The sequence below is a fragment of the Mustelus asterias genome, chromosome 9 (genome assembly GCF_964213995.1).
Source record: "Mustelus asterias chromosome 9, sMusAst1.hap1.1, whole genome shotgun sequence".
Lineage (NCBI taxonomy): Eukaryota > Metazoa > Chordata > Chondrichthyes > Carcharhiniformes > Triakidae > Mustelus > Mustelus asterias.
The window spans coordinates 24,227,065-24,240,599 of record NC_135809.1 but is presented as its reverse complement, the minus strand read 5'-3'; positions in this window follow the sequence as shown (position 1 = coordinate 24,240,599).

Below are 13,535 nucleotides of genomic sequence, written 5' to 3'. Positions count from 1 at the left end.
AGTAAACAGAGTCAAAGAAGAACTTGTTCAACGTCAGAACAAGTTCAGCCAGCTAGAGGAGGAAGGCAGATGGGACTGGTTGGGTTTCCATTCAAGGAAGAAGCAGAGAAGCCAGACCATTGTGGTGGGGGATGGAAGTGTAGAGAGATTGGATACGAATGGTGAAGGGGAGAAGTTTAAGGCTAGAGGACTGGAAGCTTAAAGTGCAGTGTCAGTAGAGCTGTGAATATAGATGGATAAAGACTGGGAAAAGGCAGGAAAAAAAGGTCATAATTAGGAAAGAAATCTGTTTTGTGGGAAAGAATGGCATTGCAATGCTGGCTCCACCAAGACATTCCTGGTTATGGATTTCCAGAAGTTAAACCTTCAATTCTGCATAACTGCTTTCAAGAGATTGGAGGCTGGAGGGGAGAGGTGGTACGGTGGCATAGTGGTTAGTACTGCTGCCTTGTAGCACCCAGGGACCTGGGCTCAATTCTGGCCTTGGGTAGTGTGAAGTTTGCACGCTCTTGCCGAGTCTGTGTGGGTTACCTCCAGTTTTCTCCCACAGTCCATCGATGTGCAGGTTAGTTGGATTAGCCATGGTAAATGTACAGGGTTACAGGGATAGTGCAGGAGAGGGGGACTGGGTGGGATGCTCTTTCGGAGAGTCGGTACAGACTCAATGAACTGGATGGCCTCTTTCTGCACTGTAGCGATTCAATGGTTCTATAGGTGATGTCATTTTTGAAAACAGGTGCAAATAGTTGTCGCTCTGACTGTTTGCTTTCTGCGATTGTTGAGTTGCTGTGTAAATTATGACAGGAGGGCGGCAATTTTCAACTTCAATTTTGTCCAAACTTACACCATATTTCAGATGCTTGGGGCGACATAGCTAGACACTTCCTATACCCCCCCTGCACCATCCCAATCCCTCACCACCCCAACTACTCTCATGAAAAAGGAGAAACTGGATTAATTTATATTGTTTTTAAATAGCTTGAACTTCATTAGGGAAGGCTCACAAAAGAGTCCTGCATTAAATAAAAACATTTTTATACACAGTGATAAATTGGTATAGAAATAATATACTGCTGCCAAAGATAATCTTTTAAATATGCATTGCCATCATAACACACACTTCCAGTTAATGATGATATTTCTGGAAGTTTAGTTTTAAAACCAATAGCAAAAATATTCCAAAGATCAAGACAATGGAGAAATGGGGAAAGGTACATTTTTATAATGAACATCCACATCAGGAATTAAATAATTTGCCTTCAAGACCAAGTGTGCTGTAATGCTATATGTACTACTCCCATCTTTATAATTTCATTGCAAGACCACTGGACCTTGCTAATCTGTCAAATAATATCAATAGACAAACAATCCGGCCCATTTATTGTTTTATAAACCTCTATCTGATAACCTCTAAATCTACACTATTCTAAAAGTAAATAGACTTAGCTCAGTAAATCTATCAGAGTAACTAAGGCTCTTTTAAGCTTTGAATCATTCTGGTGACATTTCTCCAAATCTTTTCCAAAGCCATTATAATCATTCACCCCTTAAACTGGATGTTGTACTCTAAATGGGCTCTCACCCAGGGTCTGCACAAGGACAGAATGTGATCCACAGTCTTGTATTTAATTGATAGAGATTTTTAATAAATCTTTTATGGGATGCAAGTATTGCTGGCAAAGCCAGTATTTGCTGTCTATCCCCAATTGCCATCGAGAAAGTGATGGTGAGCCACATTCATGACCTGCTGCTGTGCATCTGGTGTTAGGGAGAGAAGGAGCCTGTTCTGTAACCGATAAGTCACCAAGCCACAATGACATATTACCGAAAGAGGATTTGACCACATTTTTTTCCAATCCTAAAGAGCATAGTGGGACTACAGTCACCAATAAAGCACATTGAGTGTGATGGGCGCAATTTAACAAAAAAGAAATGTGTCGAACGAGCAAGAAAAAGGGAGAATTTCAGACCTGTTTTTTGAGCGAGTTTGAAAATGCAATCTTATGGCACTTAGTGCAAAAAAAGTGCTAAGCATGTCATTAATATTTAAATCGGGTTTCACGTCCTTTCTGCACACAAAGCTGATTTCAAAGAACATTACAGCACAGGAACAGGCACTTCGGCCCTCCAAGTGTGCACCAACCATGCTGCCCGACTTAACTAAAACCCCCTACCCTTCCAGGGACCATATCCCTCTATTCATGTACTTGTCAAGACGCCCCTTAAAAGTCACTACCGTATCCGCTTCCACTACCTCCCCCAGCAACGAGTTCCAGGCACCCAGTACTCTCTGTGTAAAAAATCTGCCTCGTACATCTCCTTTAAACCTTGCCCCTCGCACCTTAAACCTGTGCCCCCTAGTAATTGACTCTTCCACCCTGGGAAAAAACTTCTGACTATCCACTCTGTCCATGCCTCTCATAATCTCGTAGACTTCTATCAGATCTCCCCTCAACCCCCGTCGCTCCTGTGAGAACAAACCAAGTTTCTCTAACCTCTCCTCTTGGTTAATGCCCTCCATACCAGGCAACATCCTGGTAAATCTTTTCTGTACCCTCTCCAAAGCCTCCGTGTCCTTCTGGTAGTGAGGCGACCAGAATTGAACACTATATTCCAAGTGCGGCCTCACTAAGGTTCTATAAAGCTACAACATGACTTGCCAATTTTTAAACTCAATACCCCAGCCGATGAAGGCAAGCATGCCATATGCCTTCTTGACTACCTTCTCCACCTGCATTGCCACTTTCAGTGACCCGTGTACCTGTACACCCAGATCCCTTTGCCTATCAATATTCTTAAGGGTTCTGCCATTCACTGTATATTTCCTATCCGTATTAGACCTTTCAAAATGCATTACCTCACATTTGTCTGGATTAAACTCCATCTGCCAACTCTCCGCCCAAGTCTCCAACTGATCTATTGATGCGCGTTATCACACACGAGGCTTGAGATGTTCAGGAAATAAAGGCTTTTATTTGCTGTTACAACGAAGCTACTAATTATATACACGATCCCAGACTGAGGGGTCCCAGACAGAGCAGTGACCTTTATACCTCTCCCAGGAGGCGGAGCCCGACTTTGATGTACCACAATAACTATAATACAAGGTGTAACAGCCCAACCCTAACCCCAACAGCAACAAGTAGAACAACCCATCCCTAACCCCAACAGCAACATATATACATACTTGTAGTACTGGCCAGACCCTGGCTCAGTACTATCTAGTGGGAACCAACGATGGTTCACCACATCTATATCCTGCTGTATTCTCTGATGGTCCTCATCGCTATCCGCAAATCCACCAACCTTTGTGTCGTCCGCAAACTTACTAATCAATCCACTTACATTTTCCTCCAAATCATTTATATATATTACAAACAGCAAAGGTCCCAGCACTGATCCCTGAGGAACACCACTTGTCACAGCCCTCCATTCAGAAACACACCCTTCCACTGCTACCCTCTGTCTTCTTTGACCGAGCCAGTTTTGTATCCACCTTGCCAGCTCACCTCTGATCCCATGTGACTTCACCTTCTGCACCAGTCTGCCATGAGGGACCTTGTCAAAGGCCTTACTGAAGTCCATGTCGACAACATCCACTGGCCTACCTTCATCAATCATCTTCGTCACTTCCTCAAAAAACTCAATCAAGTTCGTGAGACACGACCTCCCCTTCACAAAACCATGTTGCCTCTCACTAATACGTCCACTTATTTCTAAGTGGGAATAAAGCCTGTCTCGAAGAATCCTCTCCAATAATTTCCCTACCACTGATGTAAGGCTCACCGGCCTGTGATTACCTGGATTATTTTTGCTACCCTTTTTAAACAAAGGAACAACATTGGCTATTCTCCAATCCTCTGGGACCTCCCCTGTAGTAATGATGTGGAGATGCCGGCGTTGGACTGGGGTAAACACAGTAAGAAGTTTAACAACACCAGGTTAAAGTCCAGCAGGTTTATTTGGTAGCAAAAGCCACATGAGCTTTCGGAGCTGCAAGCCCCTTCTTCAGGTGAGTGGGAATTCTGTTCACAAACAGAACATATAAAGACACAGACTCAATTTACATGAATAATGGTTGGAATGCGAATACTTACAACTAATCAAGTCTTTAAGAAACAAAACAATGGGAGTGGAGAGAGCATCAAGACAGGCTAAAAAGATGTGTATTGTCTCCAGACAAGACAGCCAGTGAAACGTTGGGGTTAGGGATGGGTTGTTCTACTTGTTGCTGTTGGGGTTAGGGTTGGGCTGTTACACCTTGTATTATAGTTATTGTGGTACATCAAAGTCGGGCTCCGCCTCCTGGGAGAGGTATAAAGGTCACTGCTCTGTCTGGGACCCCTCAGTCTGGGATCGTGTATATAATTAGTAGCTTCGTTGTAACAGCAAATAAAAGCCTTTATTTCCTGAACATCTCAAGCCTCGTGTGTGATAACGCGCATCAATAGATCAGTTGGAGACTTGGGCGGAGAGTTGGCAGATGGAGTTTAATCCAGACAAATGTGAGGTAATGCATTTTGAAAGGTCTAATACGGATAGGAAATATACAGTGAATGCCCGGTCACGGGCATTCGGCCTCTGATATTCGGGTAAGCGTTCTCCAAGGCGGCCTTCGCGACACACGACGGCGCAGAGTCGCTGAGCAGAAACTGATAGCCAAGTTCCGCACACACGAGGAAGGCCTCAACCGGGATATTGGGTTCATGTCACACTATCTGTAACCCCCACAGAGTTTCACTGGCTGTCTTGTCTGGAGACAATACACATCTTTTTAGCCTGTCTTGATGCTCTCTCCACTCACATTGTTTTGTTTCTTAAAGACTTGATTAGTTGTAAGTATTCGCATTCCAAACATTATTCATGTAAATTGAGTCTGTGTCTTTATATGTTCTGTTTGTGAACAGAATTCCCACTCACCTGAAGAAGGGGCTTGCAGCTCCGAAAGCTTGTGTGGCTTTTGCTACCAAATAAACCTGTTGGACTTTAACCTGGTGTTGTTAAACTTCTTACTGTGTTGACCTCCCCTGTAGCCAGTGAGGAAACAAAGATTTCTCTCAAGGCCCCAGCAATTTCCTCCCTTGCCTCTCTCAGTTATTCTGGGGTATATCCCATCAGGCCCTGGGGACTCGTCTACCTTAATGTTTCTCAAGAACCCCAATACCTCCTCCTTTTTGATCTCAACATGACTCAAACTATCTACACATCCTTCCCCAGACTCATCATCCACCAAGTCCTTCTCTTTGGTGAATACTGACGCAAAGTACTAATTTAATACCTCACCCATTTCCTCTGGCTCCACGCATAGATTCTCTCCCTTGTCCTTGAGTGGGCCAACCCTCTCGCTCTTTATATATGTATAAAAAGCCTTGGGATTTTCCTTAATCCTGCTAGCCAGTGCTTCTTCATAACCCTTTTTAGCCCTTCTTACTCCTTGCTTAAGTTTCTTTCTACTTGCTTTGTATTCCACTTGTTTAAGAAGGGCAGCAAGAATAATCCAGGTAATTACAGGCCGGTGAGCCTTACAAATCAGTGGTAGGGAAATTATTGGAGAGGATTCTTCGAGGCAGGCTTTATTCCCACTTGGAAATAAGTGGACGTATTAGCGAGAGGCAGCATGGTTTTGTGAAGGGGAGGTCGTGTCTCACGAACTTGATCGAGTTTTGCGAGGAAGTGACGAAGATGATTGATGAGGGTAGGGCAGTTCCCAGCCTCCTAGCTTTGACAAATGCTTCCTTTTTCTCTTTGACTAGGCTCACAATATCTCTCGTTATCCAAGTTTCCCAAAACCTGCCATACTTATCCTTCATCCTTACAGGAATGCGCCGGTCCTGAATCCCTATCAACTTACACTTGAAAATTTCACCAGGAAAACAAAGTTAGTGCAATCGGGGGAGGTGGGAAACAGGGGCACAAACTTGATTTTGTACCTCTCACCCAATCTTATCAAGTTGCCGAAAGTCGGGTGGGACGCAGTCGTAGTATCGCGCCCATTGGAGATTTTCACAGTAACTTCATTGTAGTGTTAATGGAACAAAATAAAGGAGAAACGTATAGGCCAGATAGTCTAAAGTCAATTGCTTATAAACTCTTCAAACCTATAAAATCTTTTATGGGTTAGCCATGGCACGAATCAATTCCAGCCTCCCGGACTACCTGGATCCACTATAGTTTGCCTACTGCCGCAACAGGTCCACAGCAGACGCCATTTCCCTGGCCCTGCACTCAACCCTGGAACACCTAGGTAACAAGGACACCTATGTCAGACACCTATTTATTGACTACAGCTCAGCCTTCAACACCATTATTCCCACAAAACTCATCTCCAAACTCCGTGGCCTGGGCCTCAGCACCTCCCTCTGTGCTGGATCCTGAACTTCCTAACTCACAGACCACAGTCAGTAAGGATAGGCAACAACACCTTCTTCACAATCATCCTCAACACCGGTGCCTCACAAGGCTGTGTTCTCAGCCCCCTACTATACTCCTTATACACTTATGACTGTGTGGTCAAATTCCCCTCCAATTCGATTTTCAAGTTTGCTGATGACACCACCGTAGTGGGTCGGATCTCAAACAATGACAAGATAGAGTACAGGAATGAGATAGAGAATCTGGTGAACTGGTGCGGCAACAATAATCTCTCCCTCAATGTCAACAAAACGAAGGAGATTGTCATCGACTTCAGGAAGCGTAAAGGAGAACATGCCCCTGTCTACATCATTGGGGATGAAGTAGAAAGGGTCGAGAGCTTCGTGTTTTTAGGTGTCCAGATCACCAACAACCTGTCCTGGTCCCCCCATGCCGACACTATAGTTAAGAAAGCCCACCAATGCCTCTACTTTCTCAGAAGAGTAAGGAAATTTGGCATGTGAGCTACGACTCTCACCAACTTTTACAGATGTCCCTTAGTAAGCATTCTTTCTGGCTGTATCACAGCTTGGTATGGCTCCTGCTCTGCCCAAGACCCCAAAGAACTACAAAAGTCCATGAATGTAGCCCAATCCATCACGCAAACCAGCCTCCCATCCATTGACACTGTCTACACTTCCTGCTGCCTCGGAAAAGCAGCCAGCATAATTAAGGACCCTACGCACCCAAGACATTCTCTCTTCCACCTTCTTCCTTCAGGAAAAAGATACAAATGTCTGAGGTCACGTACCAACCGACAAGAACAGCTTCTTCCCTGCTGCTGTCAGATTTTTGAATGGACTTACCTTGCATTAAGTTGATCTTTCTCTACACCCTAGCTATGACTGTAACACTACATTCTGCACTCTCTCCTTTCCTTCTCTATGAACGGTTGAATGTTTTGGCTGTATAGCACGCAAGGAACAATACTTTTCACGTGACAATAATAAATCAAATCAAAAAATCCATAATTCAAGGTAAAATTGGTCTGGATTTAAAAATGCATGGGTTAATCAAGGACAGCCAGCTCCAACTTGTTAAAGGCAAGTCGTGTTTGACTAACAGATTTTTTTTGAATAAAATGATTAACTGGATAGAAAAAGGGAATTCCAGTAAATAGCACGTATGGATTTTCAGAAGCATTTGAAAAGGTATCTCACAAGTTGCTTGTTAAAGAAAACTCAGCATATGCTCGTAACACATCAGCATAGTTAGAAAACAGAAAAGTGTTCGATATGGTACATGCCAGAGGATAATGTCAGACCCACTCTTGAACTTTTGAGTACATAGGTCTTTAAATCGAGTAAAGGAAACAGTGAGTGGGATTTTCCAGCCCTTCCTGCCAGCAGGATCTCTAGTCCCACCAAAGGCAGCCCCCTGCAGCAGCAGGTTCGCCGGCGGCAGGGCAGACAAGGCATACAACACGGCATAGACCTCGGTGGGACTGGAAGATTCCATCGCCGGTCAATGGTGAGCCGTCTCCATCGCCAGAAAATATGCCACCACCCCCGACCAAAACTCCCACTCAATATCTACAGATATTTGGACTACACCAAAGGAGAAGATTTGGCAAATAGTGAGGTCTATAAAATACTTCATGAAAACACAGATAGGCGGCAGATGCATTTTTCTGTGGATGAGTGCAAACTAATGCTTTTTGGATGAATAAACAAACGAGGAATTCTATTCGAGAGTATATACTCAATATAAAAGGCATGAACAGAGGGACCCAAGAGCCCCAAGAATGTGATTGCAGGTAAATAAAGCCATAGGAAAGCCAAGGGAATTGGGGGCATTGTAATTGGGCGCGGCAAGCCTCAAAGTGAAGTCGTAAACCATTAGCAAGTGTCATTTTGGGTGTAACCATATAAATAACATTGATGTCATAGAAAACATGCAGCATAGATTCATTAGGGAGGGGAAGCTACAGTTATGGAGAGTGATTTGAAATAATGGAACAGTTTCCATTGGAGGAGAGATGACCAAGAGAGTACGGATATATAAATAAGGGAAGACCATTACCTCAATGAGAAATCAATGATAAGCTATCAATTTAATCATCATTTTGAGAAGGAGGGTTCGGCAAAACACATTTTAGCAGTTTGCTGGATCATTCTATGCTGCGTCACAGCAGAGGGGTTAAGTCAGAGGCATCTTTTATAGGAAAACTTTGGGAATGCATCTCAGGCAGCTGTACAAAATAGATAACAACTGATCAGCTGCCTTTGACACGCAACGCTTGATATTCGATCCTATTGCAGTCAAAGGACTTAAAAATCAGGCTCTGTAAAGAATAGACAGCTGATCAGATACCATCCATTTTCCACATTGGATTGTCCAAGACAAATGTCCAATCCTGAATGTTGAAAGCAGGAAGTGCAAAGCAGTGTGCTTAGTTCTGGAGCGCTCCAGCAGGGAGCAGGAAGAGAACTGATGTCTCCCTTCCATGTTGCAATTTTTTTTTTTTTAAAACAGTTCAATATAAACAGAAGTTAGTTTTGAATACCATTATCTTTGATTTAATATATTCCTGGATTTGAAATCCACACATTTAAGGTTAAGTAAATATTAGGAGTAGCTCAATCACTATCAGTCAAAGCACAAGATCATCTGAAACCAGCTCCCTTCAGAGGTTCAAGTTTGTATGACTCATAGTTCATTTGGGTCTATAATGCCATAAAGTCCTTCAAGAAACTATTGGTCTATATCTATTTTAAGGCTGGAATCTTTACTCTGTGGAATTAAATTGGAAGTCAATGTTGAATAAAATTGAATATAAATTGAGATCAATAATGCTACAGAAGGACGAGGGAACTAAATGAAACAATCAAGAATATACAACTACTGTGGAAATTCATGCTTGAAAAGTGCAACTATGATTTTAAAATTCAAATCACCACAATTACAAGGAGTGAAAAATAAACTGTTGGCACTCCAACAGGTTGACTACAGTAAATGGGCTTTGAAATTTCTGCAAAACAAGTTGCTTTTAATGGAAGATACGTAGTCATTTATACGTCGAATTATTATGCAGGCCAAGAAGACGACTATGGGGGCGATTTTCCGGCACCCTCGTGTCCGGTGAGGGTGTGAGCCTGATTAAAGTTAATTTAAATATACCCAACAGCATAATACCTTATCTTCTGGGTTCGCCATATGTTCCCACTCACTGGCGAGGCGTCATGCCAGCAGGAATCACTACTGGTTTCCAAAAACGGAAATGAATCATGATGACCACACCAGGGGCTTGGAGGAAAACATAGCCCCGGGTAGTGAGAGACATGGCTGGGCAGTGCCCTGGCACCACCAACCTTTGGCGGGATCAGGAGGAGATTGCCGGCTATGATCAATAGTGGGGGACCTGTCTGTTAACGTTGAGATTGGGGCACCCTTTAAAAGGGGCATCCCGATATCTGTGGAACCAGGTTTGCCAGTGCTCCTCAAGACGGCACAATACGTGCCTCCATATGCTTTATTTTGACAAAGTGTCAGAAGATCCAGAGAGAAATGTTGACTGTTTCTCTAGGGAGAAACACGCCAGTTTTCAGTCAAAACCTCACACTGCCAATTTTTTGGGGGGAAATTCTGCCCTGCATTTCAACTTAATTCTTTAAAAATAAAAAGGATGTATCCCAAGTTAAATGAACTGCAGTTCAAGCAGAGAGATGCAAACACAAAAAAGTGAAAAACGCATCGTGAATAAAACTTGGGACCAAAATGCATTTTCATCTTTAGCATCGTGACATCCTTTGCCAAAAATCACAAGGGATTTCTGCAGGTTTATTTTTATAAACAAGAACTGACATTTTCAAAAAACAACCGTTAATTACTCCGAGCTTTAACTCAACAACGTTATTCATCAAGCTGAAATTAAATTCCATCTGAATTGAATAAGAAAGCATCACAAAACCTCAGAAAATCTTGTCTGCTGCATTTAAAATGCCCCAGTCATATACAAAAACAACTAGATATATCTGGTCAAGAATTATTTCAAATTTAGTCTCCTGTGTAGTTTCCATAAAAGCAGTGAAAGTGGGTACCTTTAGCCACCTTTTCCTTTAGTTTTAAAAAGAAACTGAGAAATTTCAATCAACTTTCAATCATATTGGTTCTTGATGAGTGAAGTAAAGTTTATTTATTAGTGAGCTTACATTCACACTGCAATGAAGTCACTGTGAAAATCCTCTAATCACCACACTATGGCATCTGTTCAGGTACATAGAGGGAGAATTTTAGCACGGCCAATGCACCTAACCAGCACGCCTTTCGGACTGTGGGAGGAAACCCATGCAAACATGGGGAGAACATGCAGACTCTGCGCAGACAGTGATCCAAGCCAGGAATTGACCCCGGGTCCCTGGCCCTATGAGGTAGCAGTGCTAACCACTGTGCCAACGTAATTGTTCTATTACGATGCTTACTTCTCCAGATTGCACATTAAATTGTGGACGAGTATAATTGCCTTCTATTTTATGATCAAAATGCCTCAATTTTGTATTTTTGGCACTGATCATTCATCACTTTTAATTTTGAAGCATCGTTTTCACAGTTGAAATGGAAGCAGACATCTAACTACTTGCTCCGATTTGAGGATAGGGAGCGATAAAATGATTACAGTATATTAAAATCAACAAAAATCTTCACAACTGCTAACACATCGCAGGGGCTTTGCATTTTGCAGTAAAATGGAAATTACATGTAGACAAATCATATGCTAATTAAGAAAAAGCACTTTGGTGAAAACAGCCAAAATAATTAAGAATGAACATTACCTGCATTTATATAGTGCCTTTCACAACCTCAGGACATCCTAATGTGCTTTACAGCCAATGGAGCGAAGTGTAGTCAATGTTGTAACATAGGAAACGATATCCTTATACTTCACGATCTTCAAGTCTAAATATCAGCATTATGGAGAACCACACTTTAGAAGTATTAAACCCGAACTGAAATGTTTGTTTGGATTGGTTTCTTGCTATTTCAAGTAGTTCCCAATCAAACTCTGCCCCTGAGCAACCAGAGATAGAGGATGCTGTTTTTAGCACCACTTTGGCTGAAGTTCAACTTTGTACCCACGAGCATTTAGAGACTCTGAACCACAGGAACGACCAAAGCATGCAAATGCCAAGCCTGCCTAACCCAAGTGGAATCCAGATGGATATATCTCTGGAGATTTGTATAAATTAAGATACGGGTGCTTATGCTATGTTTGGTCACAATATGCTGTACACTGCAGTGGCTTGCCAGTCCTCAAGCAACAATGTTCTGCCACATTAAAAAGGAGGTAAAGAAGGATTGTCTGACTGACCAAATAAAAGGTGGTTTAAGCAAGGGATTAAAAGACAACTACCTTCAGGGTGGGGTGAATAGCCTCTCAATAATCTCAAAGCAATTGGGCTTATTAAATGCCACTATGGGCAGAACTTTCCCATCCCGCCCGTCACGGGAATTGTAGCAGACGAGATAGGACCATGCAAAGGTCTGCTGACCTTGGGTGGGATTTTCTGGTCTTGGGGCAAGTTGCGACCGGAAAATCCCTATGTATAGTGCAGCCCTTTAAACTTTAGTTATTACTTTTTTTTAAAAAAACTCAACCATGATGGATATTCTCAGGGAAAGCACTGCATCGAGTTCACATTTTTCAAACCTGCATTAAAATTAATTACCTAAATATTAAAATTCTATAAAGTAGCAATTTCCACAAGTTGCTCTAATAGGTTAGAGTCCATGGATTGTTTGAAAGTAAAGCTAAACTAATAGTTTCTCTAACCAGATATTGTAATAGTCAAAGCCAAATGAGATCAGCCAAACAGCTACATTTGTAATAGTCAAAGGCAAATTACATCGTATTTTGTAGGGTGAAGAATATAAACATTTATAGCCATGCTAATTCTTTTCATATAAAAGAATAAGCAGAACCTTCTGATTAATTCTAAAAACTCCAGAAACCTTAGCCAAAATTTTTTAAAAGCTGGTTAACCACATGACTTTTCCCCCTTTCCTTAAACCCCCTTCAGCTACCGATATGACCCTGTCAATTGAAATCTGCTGAGTGAATATTTTTGAGCTACGTTACTGCAAAGAAAATAATCTTTGTCGTAAAAATTATTTATTAAATCTGGGATTGTGTAGGAAATTCTTAAACAACTCAGCAGACAAATCAGAGGAATAACTTGCATTCTTTTGAAAAGAAATCGATTCGCTGATTTGAGTCATCGAATTTCGCCTGATGTTGGTTGCAATGATCCGATCACATATTAAGCTGATCTTTCTCTTCACCCTCTCTGTAACTACAGCACTGTATTCTGCACCCTATCCTTTCCTTCTCCCCCATGTACTTCATGAATGGTAGGTTTTAACTGTATAGCTTGCAAGAAGCGATACTTTTCTGTATCCCAATACGTGACAATAATAGTCAATGCTTCTAGAATTCCAGTCTGAATTTCTTCTGATGTTGGTAGCAATGGTTCAAGAATTGCAACCTTGTACTGACGTGGCTTGCCACATTTGCTGTTCATTTCAAAGGAGAACATGCTACATGTTTTACTTTTTTCCCCCAAATAAGGGCTCATTATTTTTACAGACTTTGACACACATTTTGTTTAATGTGCAGTATCAGTTGAGAGTTTCCAAGAGTCAGTAGATGCTCAGACAACTGCGCAGCAGAGCCAAGACCATCCTGATTAAAGTCTTAAATAATTGGAATATCTTGATATTGGGCGGCACAGTGGTTAACACTGCTGCCTCACAGTGCCAGGTGCCTGGGTTCAATTCTCGGTTTGGGTCACTGTCTATGCAGAGTCTGCATGTTCTCCCTGTGTCTGCGTGGGTTTCTTCCGGGTGCTCCGGTTTCCTCCCAAAGTCTGAAAGATGTACTGGTTAGATGCAATGACCATGCTAAATTATCCCTCAATGTACCCGAACAGACGCAGAGTGTGGCAGCTAGGGGATTTTCACAGTAATTTCATTGCAGTGTTAACGTAAACCTACTTGTGACTAATAAATAAAAAACTTGTATCAAGTCTTGGTGCATCTATAACCCAGTAAAATTATTCTGTATGATTTCAATGCAGTCACAAGTCCAACAGTGAGAATTTAGCTAATTGAGTACGAGAATGGAAACA